The following is a 19286-nucleotide window of genomic DNA, read 5'->3' on the forward strand; positions in this document are numbered from 1 at the left end:
GGGGAAGGGAGGGGAGGTGGGGAAGTAGGGAGAGGAAGGGAAGAGAGAGGAGGGAAAGGAGGGGAGAGAAGGGAGGGGAGGTGGATGGATGTGGGGAGGGGAGGGGGAGGGAAGGATAAGGGAGGGATGGGGAGGGGAAGGGAGGGGAGGGGAGGAGAGGGAAGGGAAGGGAAGGGAAGGGAAGAGAAGGGAAGGGAAGGGAAGGGAGAAAAAAACAAAGGAAAGGAAGAAAGGAGAGAGGAAGGAAGCAAGTAGAAGAAGGAGGAGGGGGGACAAAGGGAGGAGGAGGGCAGAAGGAAGGAAGACAGAGAGAGAAAAGGGAGACAAATGTGAAGCTGTGGAAAAATTAGAAACCTTGTTATTGCTGATGTGAGTGTAAAATGGTGCAGCTGATGTGGAAAACTATGGCAGCCTCAAAAAATTAACCATAAAACTACCATATAATCCAACAATCCCACTTCTGTGTACATACCCCAAAAATTGAAAGCAGGGTCTCAAAAAGATACTTACACACCCACGTTCACAGCAGCATTATTTGCAATTACCAAAAGGTGGAAGCAGTCCATATGTCAACAGCTGAATGGACAAACAAAAATGTAGGCTACAACTACAATGAAATGTTATCCTTAAAAAGGAAGATGCTGACACAAGCTACAACATGGATAAAGTTTTGAGACATTATTCTAAGTGAAAGAAGCCAGTCACAAAGAGAAATACCATATGATTCCACTTATATGAAGTTCCTAGAATAGTCAGAGTTACAGAGACAAGAAATAGAATGGGGGTTGCAGTGGGAGGGAGAGAGGGAGGAATGGGGAGTTAGTATTGAATGGGTAGGATTTGGTTTGGAAAGATGAAACAGTTCTAGAGCTAGATGGCGGTGATGGTTACACAACAATTTGAATGTACAATGTGAATGCCACTAAACTGTGAACTTAAAAATGGCTAAAAATGTAAATTTTGTGTTAGGTGTACATAACCACAATTTTCAAAAGTAAGGATCATTACTACTACTCACTGGGCTCTCCTGATAAAAAGCCATAAATCCAATATGAGCGGATCTTTCCATTCATGTCACTAAAAGTGCACCCAAAATGATAAGCCTTACTTAATATTTTTGCTGCCTTACCTTCTGCTTTATATTCCCTTTTCTATTGCGTTCATCCTATTGCTTTGCCTAGACCTAGCAGTGAGAGAGGACTTACAGTCTTGTTCTTGACTCTGAAACAGATGTGTCTACAAGTTCACAGGGACTGGTTTCTAATAAATCCTCCCTTATGTTTGGGACATTTTCTTCCATTCTTAATTTCCTATGAATTTTTATTAAGCATGAATAGTTTCTTCTATTACATTCATGAATCAAATTTATTTGTTTCTCTTTCAGGTTATCAGTATTCTTTGGTTTCATATAACTTGGTTTTGTGATTACAAAGATTTTTAGGATATTTATATGAGCTCACACTTAAAATAAGCTCGAGGTTCAATAATTTGAAATTGCTTTCAATTAATCTCAGCATGTTGGATGTCTTCATGTACTGTGTTGTAGAATTTTAAATGAGCCCTAAATGTTTTGTCACAAATACATTTTTCTTTCCTTTTTAATTTTGTTCTTGTGTCTATGTCTGGTAAGCCTTGCCTATTATAACTTCAGTTTTCCTATCACTAATTCACAAATAATTTAGTGCTCTTCCACCCAAGATCAGATCAAACCTTCTGGAAAAGAGAGAACTGTCACTTATAACTCTACACATTTGCTTTTAAAAGGATTTCAAGGTGCAATTATTATAACTAGTTTGTTGCTATTTTTCAGTTTTACTCAATATCAATTATTTCAGTCTTAAGTGGCATCAGTTCAAATTAAAATTAAAATATTCTTTATATGAAATACTTTTCACAATTGAGCTAGCAATACCATCAATATTTACACTTTCATTGTCATTAGAATTCTTGTCACATAAATAACTTCTATTTTTTTTATTCATTTCCTATTGTTAATTTTGGCAAAGATTGAAGTAAAGGTACTATTTGAAGGAATAAGCTCTCCTAAACAAGCCAAGCTTTGAGAAGCACCAAGGTGCCTAGTTACATGCCTGAAATTTGTTGCCTGGTCATTTGCCCCTGAGTCCTGCTTTTATTACATCAATCACTCACTCAACTCCTTTTTCCTCAAAAGATTTTTTCAGTATTCATAAACTCCTAGTTGTGAGACATGAGTGAGTGTGGAGAACTTTCATTATAGGGCACTTTGTTTAGCAGGAAGAGATGTTGCATTTTTCACATTTCTCTATCCACACATCTTTACGGTTTATTTTAAAAATGCTAAAATGGGATGAGTCTTTTACTCTCAAAAATATAATAATAGAGCCTTCTTCCATCTAAAAAGATTTCATTTTGCTCATTTTAGATTACATACATTATATGTGTATGCTATTACTATGCTACTTTAATCTGCATATACTACTTTTATAATTAAAAATAAAAAATTATGTGACTAAACATAGCCTGTTCCTCTTCAAACCCAGATTAAATGCATGTAGATACGGGCTACATGCATGGCTCGTAGGATTTACTGACATAAGATCTTCATGACTTCACCAAGGTATCTCCAGTTCTATACTTTTAACCAAAATCTAGTCAATGCCTAAGCTTCTATTGGATGTTTTACTTGAAATGTTTATAATTTCCTCGTCATAATTGCCCCCAATTGTGTACTTCTTCCCTCCCTGCCAGTGGCACAGCCACATTGCTAGTCTCCAAATCTGGGGCCATCTTTGATTCCTCATCTCCAGTGCTCACATTAGTCTATCATCAACCTTGCTTTGACTGCCCACTGAGGGCCAGGCTCTTTTGGTATCTGAAATTACTGAAACATTTCTTTTTCTCATTTCTACTCTTATTCCATTTCAGGTTCTCATTCTCTGTCACCTGATAACCTCAACCATTGCCTTTTCTGCACTCTCCTGCCCCGGCTCTTTCCAGCCACGTACACACACCCCAATAGGCAGCTAGCTCACAGCTGTCTAAGCAGTATCTAGAAAAGGTCTCCTTCATTAAACCATGCTACTGCCCAGAAATACTCATTGGTTTACATTCTACGGCCTCATCATCAGCTCATTTACTTAATCACTAGACATTTATTAAACATCTGGTATACCCATTTAGACTCTTCACAAACTGGCCGCCTATCCTTCCACCTTGTTCCCATCACTACACAGTGCATAACATGAGTCCATCTGATGACCATGGCAGAATCATTCCTTCCTTCACACCATCTCCTCTGCTCTTTCCTCATCTCTAATCCCTTCCTTTCAAATTAGTTCTATTTTTGACATCAGCACTCTCCTGAAAAACGTATAGTCAGTTCATCCAATTTCATATTTACTCTTACTCTTGAGCACAATTTCTTGCCAACCAATTTATGAGCTCTTTCCAGGGAAAGTCCATGTCTTCCATTCTTCTGTTACTCCTTTGGGGGTGATTAGAGTGCTTTACATGTGGAGGGGACATGTTGGTTGATTAATTTACTTAGCTCCCTTCCATCTGCCTACTCTATACACTATGAAACCACCTAGAGAGCTTTATTCATAACTATATGTATTTTAGCTAAGAAAAGCAGAGACAAACAAATAAGGTTAATGATTACTGAATAGGAGCTGCTAGTCTTCAGGAGAGAGAATGCAGCCAGCTAGCTCCCACGGAAAGTCATTTGGCCATATTTCTAAGCAGTTTGGCACTCTCCCAAAATAAGGTACACTCTGGTAGACTATCACGTCTGGTATGAAAACACATTTTTGAAGCTTTGAAGTAAGGTACTTCTGATTATTTGTGAATTCAAGATCAGAAGTATCTATAAATGTTTGCATTGATAGGGTGGGTGGGATTGTTGGAAGCGTTCCTCTAATTAGGATCTTGGCCTCGGATCCCTCGATGATTTGCATGTGCAGACCCTGTCAATATGTTCCTGGAGAGTATGGCTTAAAAAAAAAAAAGGCTAAAAAAATTTCAGGAATAAAAAATCAGAAATTGCATTTCCTGCTTGGATTAAGTGAGGGGAGACTTGGAGGGTGGGAGTTGCCCTCGCCTTTGGCCATGAGACAATTGTATCAGAGTGTTCTGTTTTGTTCTGGCTGGATAGTGTCTACTTATCAAAAGCAGGAAATTGCATTTTAACTTGGATCTGTAGGATGCTGGGGAGGGGCTGATCTGGTTAGGAGGGTGGAGTTGGGAGGAGGACTGGGGCAGAGAACAGTCAGTACTAGACCATCATAGGGCCCGCGGCCATCAGGAGATTGGCAGGAATGGAAACTGCATTTAGGTGGGGAGAAAAAGACAGGAGTTGAAGATGAGAGCAAGTTTGTCTTCTCCAGATGTGAAAAGAAATGAGGAGTCATTTCTCCAATCTGGAGAGAGCATTGCTCCCACTATAGAGTTGTAGCATCCTTCCCAGCTACATAACGTGAGTGTTGATTCAGTTAAAGCCCTGAAGGGGAAATAAGCGCAAAGTTGTCTGATGCCAGATTACAGGCACCATTGATATTAAGATAGGAATATCTACATGCCATGAAAGAGCTTGGGTAGGGGGAAAATGAAAGGAAAGCATATTTTGTGAGCAGTCTTTTGTTTGTGTTCAGTTTATAATGAATGTGGTGAGAGATTTGAGGACTAATTTTAGCTAATGAAAAGACAATGAGAGCTATTAGGGAATTTTAATATACAGAAATATGAAAGCAAAATCACATTTATTCACTCTTCTGTAAACAAAAGCAAATAAATACTAATTGGACATTTAGCAATTAAAATTCGATCTAATAGCAGGCATAAAACTAGTTGATTCTTACCTTTTGAGTAGGTGTTCAGAAAGCATGGATTCATCCATTTTCCAAGTAAAAGATGTGTGTGTGTTTGTGTACGTGTGTATGTTTCCCAAGGAAATGAAAATGGCAACAACAGGGTTTAAATAGGAAAAACTTGGCACACGTGCACACACACACGAGCACACATGTACACGCACACACACAGAAATGTGGAATCTGTTAGAAAGCCAACCAACATGAAAAAATATTACCAAAATAATAACTGAAAGTCTACACTGGAAGTTTTTCTTCTCAGACTTTTTATTCTTTTATATTCTTATAACTCGGGCTACATTATAATTATCATTCTGACATTATGTTAGTCTAAATAATAAGTTAAATACACGAAAGCACTATGATACGTTTCTAAATCTCGGTTGCTTTATTTCTGCTTGCTATTATAATAGGCTTCCAATAAGAAAACCACTGGAGTTTTGTTTTGTTTTGTTTTACTGTAAATGATATTCCATCTTCTATAATAACATTAAAGAATCAAATCAGAAAATAAACCAATTCAACCAAAGGTTTATCTTCATTTGAAAAGTTTTATATTTGAGACTGGTGTACACAGACTTGGAACCAGATATTTACTAGATAGACTTTGCAGAGTCTATTTAATATAAAAATACAGGCAGAGGACATGTTGAAGGTGGAACCGAAAAAGAAAGAGCAGAGAGAGAGAGTGAGAAAGAGAGAGGCCTTCCTAGGATTTCAAGTAGCTTTAGTATCATTGAAAAAAATGTTAATGTTTGTAAATTTACTTAATTACAATGTTAAAGATACAGGAATCCATTTTGTATTGTAGTACCTATAGCAAATAAAACCAATATTAACTCTGTGGTTATTTTAAGCGTTTTTCGTTGGAAGTGCCTAGGCTTGCTTTACTTTTTTAATCTCCTTACATTCCAAACAGCTCTGGTTAAAACATAGTTAATGTACCAACTGCAATTAGCCAACTGTCATAAGGCTCAACTCCCAACCGCCGACAAGCTTCATTTAACTAATTTGAGAAGTGGAAGTTTGAATTTTTTTTCCAGGAAGGTAGCTTGTTTCCCTATTTCCTGTCAAGAGAGCCAAGTCCTGTGACCTATGGTTAAAAGGGCTCTTTGTAATTAAGACAGGGAGTCTCCAAGTGAACAGTTCTCACAGTAGGAGGGAAAATTTAAAAAAAAAGAGAGAGAGAGAGAAGAAGAAGCATGACACTGCTTAACGAAGTAATCGGAGCGCAGCCAATGCCGGTGGGCGCCCGCCGGGCCATCTCCGCCGTCACTGGCTCGGTGTCCACTTTATGGAGCGCAGAGTCTATTAAGACCTTGGCGAGTCATGGTGGTGCTCCCTCCGCAGTGCTTGCGCACAGACAACCAGAAACCGATCAACCGTGTTATATCAATAACATTCTCACACCAGGTTGTGTAAATTGATCTTTTACAATTTCTCTCGGTGACAGTCTCTGTAACCAACAAGATAAATCATTCCTCCTGTGGCTTTTTTATTGATTGCTGAGACCTGTATAAAAATTACACTGCTCAAGCTGTGAAGTGAACATCCTCATAAAAGAAGACTTTTTATTTACAATCAAAATATGTTTGGGCCCAGATCAAGTGCAGATATACTAGCTCAGAACTACAGGAACAGTTAAATTTAAAGACTCAGAGAAAACTAAAAGTTACAAAGAAACACTCGCCACCACCATAAACCAGCCAGCACAAACTTCAAGACTACACACAATGTACCTCAAATTAAGATCACTATTTTGTTTTAAATAAAAAACTTTACAGGTTTGATTTCAAGGTTAACAGTCAATAGAAAGCCGTCTGGTAAAAACAAGAAAGAAAACTGACACAACCAAATTCACCTTGGCAATGGATTTTATAAACTAATACAACTTGTGCCCTAGGTCTTGTTATGATATTAAACACAAGAACCTAAAACCCTTTTTACCCTGTCAAGAAAGCTTTGGACAAAATATTAGAACAACGTGCATCCAAAACGTGAGACTTGGGCTTTTTTAAAAAAAGCTTAATTCACATCATTTTTCTACTATGAAAATATCTTTAGCTCATTTTAAGAACAATTTTAAAATTCTGGAGTACTTAGAATTTTTTAAATGTAGTTGAAATATAGATAATTGATATCTTTCAACATATTTTATACAAATCATATATTGGAATATAAGCTTTCTTTTCTATTCAATTCTAGCTTTATATTCTGTTAAGAGAATAAACACATTTCAATTCAAAAGCACTGTTTTGAGAAGAGTTTTAAAGTTAGAAGTCTGTGCATAGTATCCTTGAAACTTCTTGAAGTTTCTCTTTGGGTGTGCAATTTTGAATCACCTGCTAATAAATGTAGTTGCTTAAGGCCTTAGCCCCAGAATTCACTTTTTTGAGAAAGTGCAAAAGAAACGTTGAATATTTTTGCATCATCTCATAACAGGAGTTAATGATGTTTATAAAATAAAGAGAATTACCCTAGTTATTGCCACCTAAAATCACTTTCTATGCATGCCCTGTAGGCAGGTATTGTGTCTCAACTCAAATAGCATTTCACAGACCTAAGAATCTGGGCGTCGCTTTTTGTATACATCTAAGCGCCAGGACAGAGATGGTCCTTTTTGTGCCTTCTCCTTGAGCCTTTGCCCGGTTTCTCTGAAGCTGTGCTCTTTATTTGCAGTTTTAGAGAAGGCCCTTTCAACGCAACAGGCCAGAGGAGGAGGGGGAGAGAGAAGCGCTGTCTGGGCTGTGTCCTCACTTTGCTGACCAGAAAGAAAAGTGAGGGCTTGGAAGTGTGGTGTTCAGGCTCCCTCACCTCTCTGGGAGGCATTTTCACTAAGAACGGCAGCAACAGGCACACTGGGGCAAACAACACGAAAGGGAAAAAGATCAACTGGCTCCTTCTAGAAGCCAGGCTGGGAGAGTGCTATACTGCGGATGGCTCCTGCTCCTGAAGGCAGCCTGTGCAAGTGCTGATCGCCCTAGGCCAGCTTCACAGCCCCGCCCGCTTCCTTCCTCTCCAAGCGGCCGCAGAGCCGGCTCCTCCCGGCAGGGCACCGCTCAGCCCCGCTCGCATCCGGGCACTTCTTGCCCCTGTGCCCAGAGCTCTCCTCTGCCCAAGTTCGCTGGCTGCTGGATCTTTGCAACTCTTGATTTAGGGGTGTTTGTGTCTATGTTGGTTTGGTTTTTGTTATTGCTGTTGTTGTTTATTTTTGAGACAGGGTCTTAAAAATGTATCCCAGGCCTGAGTGCGGTGGCGCGATCCCAGCTCACTGCAGCCTCGAACTCGTGGGCTCTAGCGTTGATTTAGTTCTTTGCAGGGCGCTGTGGAGTTTTCCCCCAGCATATTTCCTATGGGTCTTGACAAACGCCACCAAAACGCCAGAAAAAACTACTCCAGGCTACGGAGGGTCTGGAGTTTGAGATTGGGGATTTGCGTAGTTGTTTCTCCCCCTTCCTCGCGTGGGAATGCCATGTCCCTTGCGCCCCACTCGGTGGCACATCCTCTCCATTTCTCCTCGCCCGCGCCTGTGACAAGCCTGCGGCCGCACATTATCAGCGATTGTGGGAAAGGGCAGCGAGCCTTTCCGCCGCTCCCGGCCGCCCTAATGAGGGAACAATCGGGCTACAAGGCGCTGGCGGCGGGGTCAGGCGCCGCGCTCCGCACAATGGGCGCGGCGCCCGAGCCCCTGACAGAGCCATAAATTGGCCGTGCAAAGCAGAGCGCTTGGTGGTCCCCCCTGGAGAAAAGAGCCGCTGCCGAGGGCGCGAAAAGGCGAGTCGGGGAGCCCGCCAGGGAGCGAGTGGCGCCTTTTCCAGATCACCTTGTTGGAACTTAGCGTAGCAGAGGTCAGACGACAGGGACAATAGCAGGGTCCCGGGGTGAATTCCAGGAGGGAATTCCGCCCGGCTCCCAGGTCGAGCGGAATGAATGGGGTGGGAGCTGAAGTCGGGGAACCCAGGGGGCCCCAGAGTCAGAAGGTGGCGGGGGCTCAGAGCTGGAGCCTCAGGAAGCCCAGGCCGAGGTCCCCACCCTTGCCCCGGAGTGAAAGGAAAGGCCCCCGGCTGAGGGAGAGATTGCGGCTGCTCTCAGTCAGCTTTTCCTCCCCCCTTTTTCTTTCTTCTTTATCTTTTTTTCTTTTTTAATATATTTTAGTACAGATCTTGTCAGACGGGGACAAGATGAGAAAATCACTAGATGTGGGTGTTGTTTCTCACGGAAGACATACATATAATGCAAAATACCTTTTGAAGTGTTTTTATTTTTAATCAGAACAGTTTTCTAAGGGAAAAAATGATTTTTTTTTTCAATTTCAGAGAAATAAATGACATAAGGTTGCTCTTTCTGGTTTTTATTTAGCGTCAATATGCTCTTTTTTTTTTTTTTTTTTCTCCAGGGAACAGACAGGGAAATAGAGGGAGAAGGGGGGCTGGAGAGAGAGGGACTCTTACATGAGGTTTTCAATGAAGTTTTAACTAGAAAAAAAAAATGTATGTTAAAGAAAATTAGCCAAAATAACATCAATAAATGTAGCCAGATACCTGGTTTTCAGAGGGCGATTCAGGAGTTTCTGTCTATTGCAGGCTTGGGGCTGCCAAAGTCTTCAGCCAGTCATGTTCTTCCCAAAAGCATAAATTTCAATTAAATCAGCCCAAAGAGTTGGTTGCTAGACACGGTAACTATTTCCCTCTGAAATTGTGTTTGCACGTGCTGAGGTTGAAGGAATTTCTCTTTGTCTTAATTATTTTGGAGGTCAGAGTATGATCATGTAGAGGACAAAGAGCTGAACGCAGGACATGGGATGAGGGTGTGGGTAATTTACTACTACCCTAAGCAAAAACACACTCTGCTGGTTGCTGAGCATTTGAGGGCCTCCCGGAATCCCTTATCCTCTTTAAGATTTCCAAATCACATCACACAAGGACTCGCACAAGGCCCAAGTTTTGCTGTTAAAAATGAGAGGAGCTGGGCGCGGTGGCTCATGCCTGTAATCCCAGCACTTTGGGAGGCCATGGTGGGTGGATGACGAGGTCAGGGGTTCAAGACCAGCCTGGTCAGCATGGTGAAACCCTGTTTCAAATAGCCGGGGATGGTGGCGTGTGCCTGTAGTCCTAGCTACTCTGGAGGCTGAGGCAGGAGAATTGCTTGAACCCGGGAGGTGGAGGTTGCAGTGAGCTGAGGTCACGCCACTGCACTCCAGCCTGGCACCTGGTGACGGAGTGAGACTCTGTCTCAAAAAAAAAAAAGAAAGAAAGAAAAGAGAAGAGAGAGAGAAAGCCAGTGTTTGTAAAGCCTGCCTTCCTGGTCTCCCCCACCCCACTGTGGATGGACAGTTTGATTTCCACAGTTCCAAGGTACAAGGTACAAGAGTTAAGGTGGTTGGCTGGTCCCCAGCCTCAGCGACAGGGAGTGAGCAGAGAATACACAGGCCAGTGATGTTACTTGTTCAAACTGATTCCCCCCACCCTCCCAGAGATGGTGGAACACCCCTGCCCCCAAGTGACAACGTCTTTTAGGCTTTCTCCTTTGTTGGGTAGAGAGGAGGTAGCCACAAAAAACAAACAAAAAACCAAAACTGGCGGGGTGGGTAGAGAAGGGGGAACTGTAAATAATCCAAAGGGGTGGCTAGAGAGGCAGAGAGGAGATGATGGGAGAGAGAACGGTTATACTTTCATATAAAAGGCATGAGCCACTTACTTGACTTAGGAGTAATCTGAAGGATATTTTGTTTGTTTGATTGATTTTCCTTTTTTATTATTCTCTGAAATCTGAAGTTTACAGTTGCCTAAAAGAGGGTGAGTTCTTCTTATCTCCAATTTTCCTGAGGTAGGAAGCACACCGTGGAATAAGGAGAAAGAAAATGCAGATATGAGTAGCCTCTCCAGGAAGCAATGTGACTAAATACTCTTTATACAAAACCAAAAAATTAGATAAATACGTATTGAAGTGTTATTCCTGAAAGCTGGAGAAAGAAAACTTACTTCTAAGGTAAGTCGGATTAGGCTTCTCTCTTAATCTGATTGCGTTTTAATACACATGACTTGCTTCCTGAGGGTGGAGAAGATAACTTCTTGGAGCAGGGGGTTACTAACAAACCATCTGGAGGCAAAAAGAACATGGTATATGTTCTAAATTCAGGCCCTAAATTAAGTTGAACAATAATTCTGTTCATATATTTCATATTCTTTCCAAAGATCCCTATTAAAGTCACATTTTTTAATAATTTACATAAAAGAAAAGCTAAAAGTATATTTTAAAATGTAGGGAAACTAGCTACAAACAGTATTCTAAATAGACAAACAAAAATTTTATTAAAATGGAAAATGGAAGCATGGGAGAAGGAGGAGATAGGAATTTCTAGGTCATAGTATATTATTAGTTCTGAATACAGTATTGATTTTGACATCCACAAACCAATATAGAAACATACAAACATGCAAAATTCCCAAACTGCCCCCAAAATCTTAACTTGAAAACAATACTAGTCTATACTTTAAGAAAATATTGCAAAGGATAATTCATTCTGTTCTTTGATTATTTAAAGCAGGAAAATCCTTTTCCACTAATAACCTGTTATTTCAACAGTTTAATTAATACAGTTTCATACTATTTAACAGTTTTATAATACCTGGAGTGGTTAAAAAAATTGTACTGCCAAAATAAATTCGAAGGATCACTTGGAATTAATATCCCTACAGACTGACACTGCTTAGTCACTCTGAACAATTACAAAGACTTTGAAATCACAGCGGTTATTTGTGATACTATTAATATTTCTTCTTCACCTCCTATTATGTAAACATAAGTGAGTGTACAAAAGTACATAGTTTTCCTTTTCACTTGAGTGCATTTCCCATCCCCTAAGGGAAAAGACAAGATACATTTTTGGATTCTTCAATGATGCCATTCAATTGTTTTCCATTTAAAAAGCGTGAATGATTTCTCTGTTACAGACCTATTTCCAAGTTGTTGGATTAATACGTTTATGCAAGAGAAGGAAAAAATAGAAGAAAAGATATTATTATTCTAACCTTGTATTATGAGCATGTCACGTGTTCTTAAAGAATTGTGGAGTGAAGGAATAAGAAAATGTGACGCTTGGAAGAAAGAACACAGCGCCAAGAGGCCTTGTTGCTGAGTTTGCTGAACAATAGGCAACCTCCAAGAATGCTCGCCTGCAATTCCAGCTCTGCCATCAATTCACTGTATGCCTTTGGGTAAGTCACTTAACCTTTCTGGGTCTCAGTTTCCCCATGGGCAAAATGGTGGTTATTATAATAACTCTCTTACCAGTATTTTGCAAAGAACAATGATTACAAATGAATGCAAATCATCTTGTGTGTGTTAAGAATGACATACAAGTGGTAAGAAATAGCACAAGCTTGTAGTTCACAATACACTTTCCCAGAAACAACAGGCAGATGTTGCAAGCATAGAATGATAACAAGAATCAGGGACCACCAAGCAAATTACAACAAAGGGAATCTTTTAGAAAGAATTCATGAGTCATTGGACCAAAATGGCCAAGTGGAAAAGGAGAATTAACTCTCATTTTTTAATTTAAATTATCATCAGAAGTAATGTTGGTGTAACAAACCATAACACATACTTAGTTTGAGTTAGTCTAAAATTATTCTAGAAATATTGATTGGGTGTTACACGTTTTCCGTGTGGAAAGCAAATGCACAACTTAGAGAAGGTATTTCATATGAAAAAATATAGGATGTATCATTTAGGATGTATAATGCATATCCTGTTCTGTAATGCAGGACGATTTCACAGGTAGCTTTCTAAGAGGATGAAAGAACATGTGATGATTAACTAAAAATGTTCAGTAATGCTTTAGTTTGGACCTAAGCGGAGTAGTCTTTATTTGTACTGTATTTTTAAATAAAATTGAATATTTGACATGCAATAACCAATGCTTTTGCATCCACATTTACTTCTGAAGAATCAAAATTTTCATTTTTAAAAACAAGTTATATCTAAAAGCATGTTCAAAATCGTATACAGTCGTGTATTCTTTTTAATTAAATCTAAAAAATGAAAAAATGACAAATGAAGAGCACATACTTATGACAGCAAAAGTTTAATAGCATACACACAGGCAGAATTATTACAAATCAATAAGAAAGGCAAACAAGTCAGTAAGAAAAGACAGTTGGAATGAACAAGCAATTAGCAAAATAATAAATACGATTGTCTAACTCACATACGAAAAAGTATTTAATTTAAATAATAGACATACTAATACTCTGTGCCATACATCAGGTGGTAAATGAATACATTGATACTTTCCCAAGAAACAACCAGTAATAACTATCATACACTAAAGAAAGTGCTGTGCCTTTATCCCAACCACTTGATTTCTTGGAATTTTTGGTAAAAAAAAAAAAAAAATTATCATTATTATTATTATACCCTACGACTTAACTATAAAGATAAATATTACAGCATCATGCAACTGAGTAAATGGGAACAATTTCTAAGTGTGCAACAGTGGAGCAATTGGTTAAATCCACTATGACATTCGCATACCATGCAATGTTATGTAGCTGATAGAAAAGATGCTGTGATGGAGAGGAATGTATAACAAATAGAAGGATATTTTAAAAGTGTTAGATGCAAAAACAGGTGAGAAACATTAGACAGTGCGTGGTCCAATTTTGAAGAAAGAAAGAAAGATCAGGCAGGATAGGGTAGAGTACGCTGTAATATAACAAAAACACAAAACTTTTTTAAAGGCTTATAACAACCAATGTTTAGAGCTCATCGTGTCCCAGGTCCTTCTTGGCAGTAGGGAGTTCTGAAGTCACCACCTCAAACTTGGCTACACTGCAGCAGAATCAAAGAGCACTCCAGAGCTGGCCTCTCCAACTTAGTAGCCGCTTGGCCCGTGTTGCTACTGAGTACTTGAAATGGGGCTTGGGTGAATTGATATTGCTATAAGTGCTAAATATATACCTGATTGCAAAGACTTTGTCCAAATAAAAATAGTAATTAAAAAAGAATATAAAATATCTCAATAATTTTATATGGATTTCATGTTGAAATTATATTTTAAATATCTTATGTTAAAGAAGATATATTATTAAAATGAATTTCACCTGTTTCTTTAACATTTTTAATGTGCTACTAGAAACTTTAAAATTACACACCTGACTCAAATTTGTGGAAGCCACAGTCCTCTAGAGTGTCTTGTACCAGTGATTGAATGTTGCACCTCGTTGCCTAGAATCAGTCACCCAATCTCAGGAAGGCCAGAAAAGGCAATCCCACAACGTCGCTGGAAGGCAGCTAACTGGAAATCAATGGTGAGAAGTCCTAAGAAGCGCCATAGTAAGAGAAAGAGGCAGGAGCAGGCAGGGGTCAGAACAAATTTTGGAAAGTATATTTAAGATCATCTGGGTTAAATGTGTGTTACTTGGCATCCAAAAATTTATTTGGAAAGCCCTTGAGAATATCTCCAGGATCTAAGCAGTCAACCTCTAAAGCAACCATTAATAAAATGGAGTCATGAGACTGCCCTATAACAGCTCGTGGAGAAAGAAGTGTCACGAATATTACATTAGTGTGGACAAAGAAGAAGATCAGCAACAATTTGGACACACACACACACACACACACACAAAGGCAGACATTCGCAGACTTTGGTTTGCTATTGAGCTGCTTCTTATCAGGGCAATTCTATGTAGTACACTCTAGGGTACCAAGCAACAGTTGGGCGAAACACACACGCACACGCACACACACACACACACACACACACACACACACACACGTGCAGACATTTGCACCCTTGATTTGCTTCTTATCTGGGCTACTTTATGTAGTACACTCCAGAGTGAGAAGCAACAGGGTTTGATTGATTGATTGGTCAATGAGCGTTATTCTCCTGAGAAAAGCTAAGGGGTCGACAAGTATACGCAAATGTGTAGGTATGTCCCTAAGTATTGAAAACCTTGAAATACACACTGCAAAAGGTGCACCATCATTGTCACTGGATACTGGAATCCCACGTGATGTTAAATTCTTTCTTTTCCCTTATCTTTCTTTTCAGATCATCTACAAGAAATGAACGATGTTCAAAATTACTTGTCATGCCCTTTGCTTGGGGCTGAAAACAAGATGCAGTCATACAGATTTCAGCTACAGAAGGGCAAGCAAATGGAGTGTGTAATCTAGAGGCAGCCTGCCTGGGATCAAAATGCTTGCAGTATAAACATTGACAGCTTCCATAACTTATCTCTTCCCAGGTTAACCAACCTGTAAAATGGGGGTAATATTTGTTCCTTCCTCATAGGGTTGTGCATAAAAATCTGATGAGATTATAGGTGGAAAGAAGTGCGAACCTACAGAAACCTTTCCATAAATGCTACCTATTATTATTAAATTGCAGCTTTCATTTAGTTTTCAAATTTAAAGTAAAGACTAAAATCAGCTGAGATATACTCCAATCTCTCGCTAATGTTTGCAAAAGTATTAGTAGTATTCCCTTCATCTTTCCTCATCCCTTTTTTTAAAAAAGAACTCTAACTGGTAAAATGCATTTATTTCCCTTGTATCTGTACAAGCCATTGATTTGTCAGGAGAGAAATACAAAGACTTTCACATTTCTACTGCTCTCTATCCTGAATTAACACTCTGCTTCTGAATTTAAGGCAGCAAAACTCTATTCAGTGTTTTAAGAGTGGGTAAAATATATAGAAATGAGAATAGCCTTGACAAGTTAACATCAATGTGAATGAGACTAGAAAAATAACATTCTGTATATGAGTGCTTTTCTTCTAAATAGTCTTACCAACTTTCAAATGATTAGACAATTTTGTTTCATTCCCTTCAAATTTACAAATTAATATTTTTAAGAGATGGAGTTAATAACCAGTTAAAAACTATAAAGTCTTCCTCAACTGAAGTTCGGAGTTTTGCTATATAAAACTGACTTAGAGTTACAATAAAAATACCAATATCATGCAATACTATATTTGTATTTCTCCGTTTAATTGCTTTTTATTTTCAAACAGTATGCAACTAAGACATGCCTGAGTGAAGTTTCCTAGGAGCCAAATAATTAATCCAACATTTATCTGAAATGCAGAACTAACTTGCATAATTCTTCAATTGAATATCACACCTTTGATGGGGACATACAAATTTTTTCAACCCGAGGCTTGAAAAGATGTGTCATAAAGCATTCTGATTAATCAAGAACACCTTGTAATTTGCTGCATTTGGAATGTAGATACCTAACTTCCTGAATCTTTTAACAAAATATCTGTAAAATTGCATGATCAAAACTATACCTCCACTGAACAAAGTGACAGAGATGGTACTAACATCGACAAAAGGTAAGAGAAGGGTAGATTTCAAAAGGTTCTAGTTGTTTCTACACTCTCTCACTCTTACAGTGAAATCAAGAGCCGAAAAAGATTCTAGGGTTTAAAATTCAATTAAAGCAAACACTTTTGACAATTATTTTACTATTTGATGTAAAAAACTAGATTTTTTTTTGGTCTAATACTTTAGTTGTTTGCCTCTTTTTAATTTTTTCATATGTATGATTTTATTTTAAAGTTCCACTGAGGCAGTATACATATGCCAGCCAGAAAATGCAGATATTAAGGGATTTTATTCATAACAGGCTAAATTTGTCTCATGTGAAAGATAAAAACACTTGAGAGTTGATGAGTCTATGATTTTAAGTAAAATCCTCATTCAAATGTGATTGCTTTATAGGTTTAACTCTGGTCAGAGTAATTTGTGTTCTTTCTATATATTACTCCAACTATAATAAAGCTGTTTATGCAAATGTGAAATTGTTGCTATTGCAGAATCTTTCCAACCATGTAAGGTTGTAATGTTAAATTCCCATTCACGATCAAAATTCCACATATTTACAACCTGCAAACATCCAAAATTCACACTTCAACATCTGTGTGACTGCCAACTTCTACTGAAATCTATAGTATGCTTTTTTAGAAGTGGAAGAAAAAGAACATAAAACCTTGAGGTAAGTACAATTCAATAATTATGCTAAATATTTACCAAATGTTTGTTATGGAATGTATTTTATTAGTTGATAACACTTAGAAACTGATTGGGATGCAAAAGGCTTAACAAGTTTGCAGAATTTTTACAGCAGACTTGGCTCAAGAATTTAAAGCATGCCAAAAACACACAGCATGCACAATTCTCGGACACAAGCCTTAAAAGTTTTTTCATTTATAATATTCAATTCCTCCAAATTCCTTTTATTATACTAACTTTGCCACTGTTCTGATAATGAGTATCGTTACACTCTTAATAAAGCCTTTATCTTCCCATATTCTCTCTCATTGAAAAAGTCAAGAGTTTCTATCATATCTAGTATGCTAAATACCTTCAAAGTAAATAATTAATGTGTAATATTTTCCCAGATCTTTTAAAAATAGTTTAAGTGATGCTTCGTGTTTCTGCACATTAACTGGATTATGAGTTAGTATTTTAAGGGGATTATGAGTTATTAAAATCAGACCATAGGATCTATGGACAGCCCTATTTCTTTCTCCACTGTTTTTTATATCTATTATTCCTTCAAACTGTATTCTGGTCCCTCTGAATTTGGAGGCAAACGAAGAAGGCAATAGGTTTTGCAGGAAAAGTGAGTAAAATGACAAGCTGCCCCGACACATGAGCTAGTTGCTGCCTTTTGGAGGAAAAGGAATTACAAGTTACATGGGCAGAATGACTGTGTGCTACTCTGCCGCACATCCGGTCACCCTGGCGTGTCTTACTCTGTTTTGGTGCTTGCACCGTGACGTCCTCAGTGTCTATGGCTCTCTACCCTGGAATCTCTATTCTCTAGTCCATTCCCTACAGGGCTCAGATAGAGACACCTCCTCCACCAGGGCTGCCTTGGCTAACATCCCATACGTACCACTGTATTTCAAGGACAGCTATCATCTCCCCTGCATAACATGTTGAAGTCTTATTTCCGCCAGTAAATCTGTGTTGCCCTTCATCATGCAATTTCTGAGCCTCAGTTCGCTCATGTCTGAAACATGAATACGGTGTAATAATAAGTAACATATTCCTCGTTATTTGGCCATTATTGCTTTTATGAATTCCATTGCACCTCCTTCAAGTAAGTTGTATCGCTGCATTCTGCTGATGCACAGTGTTGTTATGTTTTCTTTTGATTTTTTGGGGTTGTATCTTCCAACCAAGTAAAATTAAACACGACTGGGATGTTGAGGCCCAAAAGGTAAAATGTAGTAGAAATAAATAGGAGGCTACACATTTAGGTTTGAAAATCAGTTTCAGAGTACAATATTTATGTATCTGACGGGCATTTGTATTAAGTACCCACTAGGCCTGGGCTAGGCTCTGATGACAGAAAGATTTTTTTTAAGTCTCCATACGTAATAAGCTCACAGGCTTACAGTATTGGCAAGAGGGAAGTGAGAGATGATGAACATTTAACAAATAGAGTACACATTTCAATAAATATTGTGATAGACTTGAGTACATACTCTATGAGAATACAAAAAATGAAAAAATTAATTTTACTCCTGGGAGGGTGGGTGCAGTTTGGGGAAGCCTGGAAGGATTCTGAAAGGAGAAAACGCTGTCAGGCATTTGGCTAGCAGTGGCTGTTAGCATTGATTCACCCAGCTTCTTGCTAAGAGAATTATGAAGACAGAGAAGATAAGAATTCATGCTATCACCAGCTGATAAGTTACAGAGAGTAAGTTGCAGACCTGAGCCATCAAGACAGGGGCATCCTGTTTTAAGCAGGAAACGAAGCTGCCTCTCCGTCTAATAAATGGCAGCCTCCTGTTCCAGCTAAGCTTATCACGCATTTGAGACACTACAAGAACTATTACATTAAAAATGCATTTTTTTCTTCCAAGAAACCTGTAAATAAAATAATGGGGTATTTTTGGCATTATGATATTTTTATTGCCAAAAACTTGAGTAATGTTTTAGTGCATCTTTAGAGGAATGCCTAAACCATTTAGGATTGTTTTCTTTTAATCAATAAAGACCACTAAGGCACCCAGGGGCAGCTGTTATCTGCTGCTAAACTACCCCTTTACATGCTCTTCCATGTAGAAGCTGTGACTATTCCTGAGCCAGGTATTCCCAAAAATCATGTCAAAAGTACACCCTTTAGATGTGCATGGAAAAAAAAGTCCTAAGCAAATACATTGAAATATAGGGTGAAATTCTAGGAAATTTTTTCTTTTGGACCTTTCTATATATTTTAAATATTCTACCAAGAAAATACTTTTAAAATCAATCGAGGAAAATTTTTAAAATTCTATAGGATTTTTTGTTTTTTAAAAACCTTTGGGGGGTAAAGTGGCCAAAGTTACACATAGAGCTATAGTGATTTCTGCTTTATTGCATGATGATTTGTTGCCTTGTATTTTCTTTTCTTTCTTTTTTTTTTTTTTT

The 19286-nt window shown here is 38.5% G+C and overlaps 1 long non-coding RNA gene across 1 annotated transcript; it reads left to right on the plus strand.

The window, feature by feature from the left end:
• Positions 1-10658: 10658 nt before the first annotated feature.
• On the plus strand, positions 10659-16306 carry LOC119473080. The gene is made up of 3 exons (XR_005202243.1): positions 10659-10835; positions 11912-12064; positions 14908-16306. It is a non-coding gene; the product is annotated as an uncharacterized LOC119473080 (long non-coding RNA).
• Positions 16307-19286: the final 2980 nt, after the last annotated feature.

This window comes from Cebus imitator, unplaced genomic scaffold, assembly GCF_001604975.1.
Source record: "Cebus imitator isolate Cc_AM_T3 unplaced genomic scaffold, Cebus_imitator-1.0 Scaffold131, whole genome shotgun sequence".
Lineage (NCBI taxonomy): Eukaryota > Metazoa > Chordata > Mammalia > Primates > Cebidae > Cebus > Cebus imitator.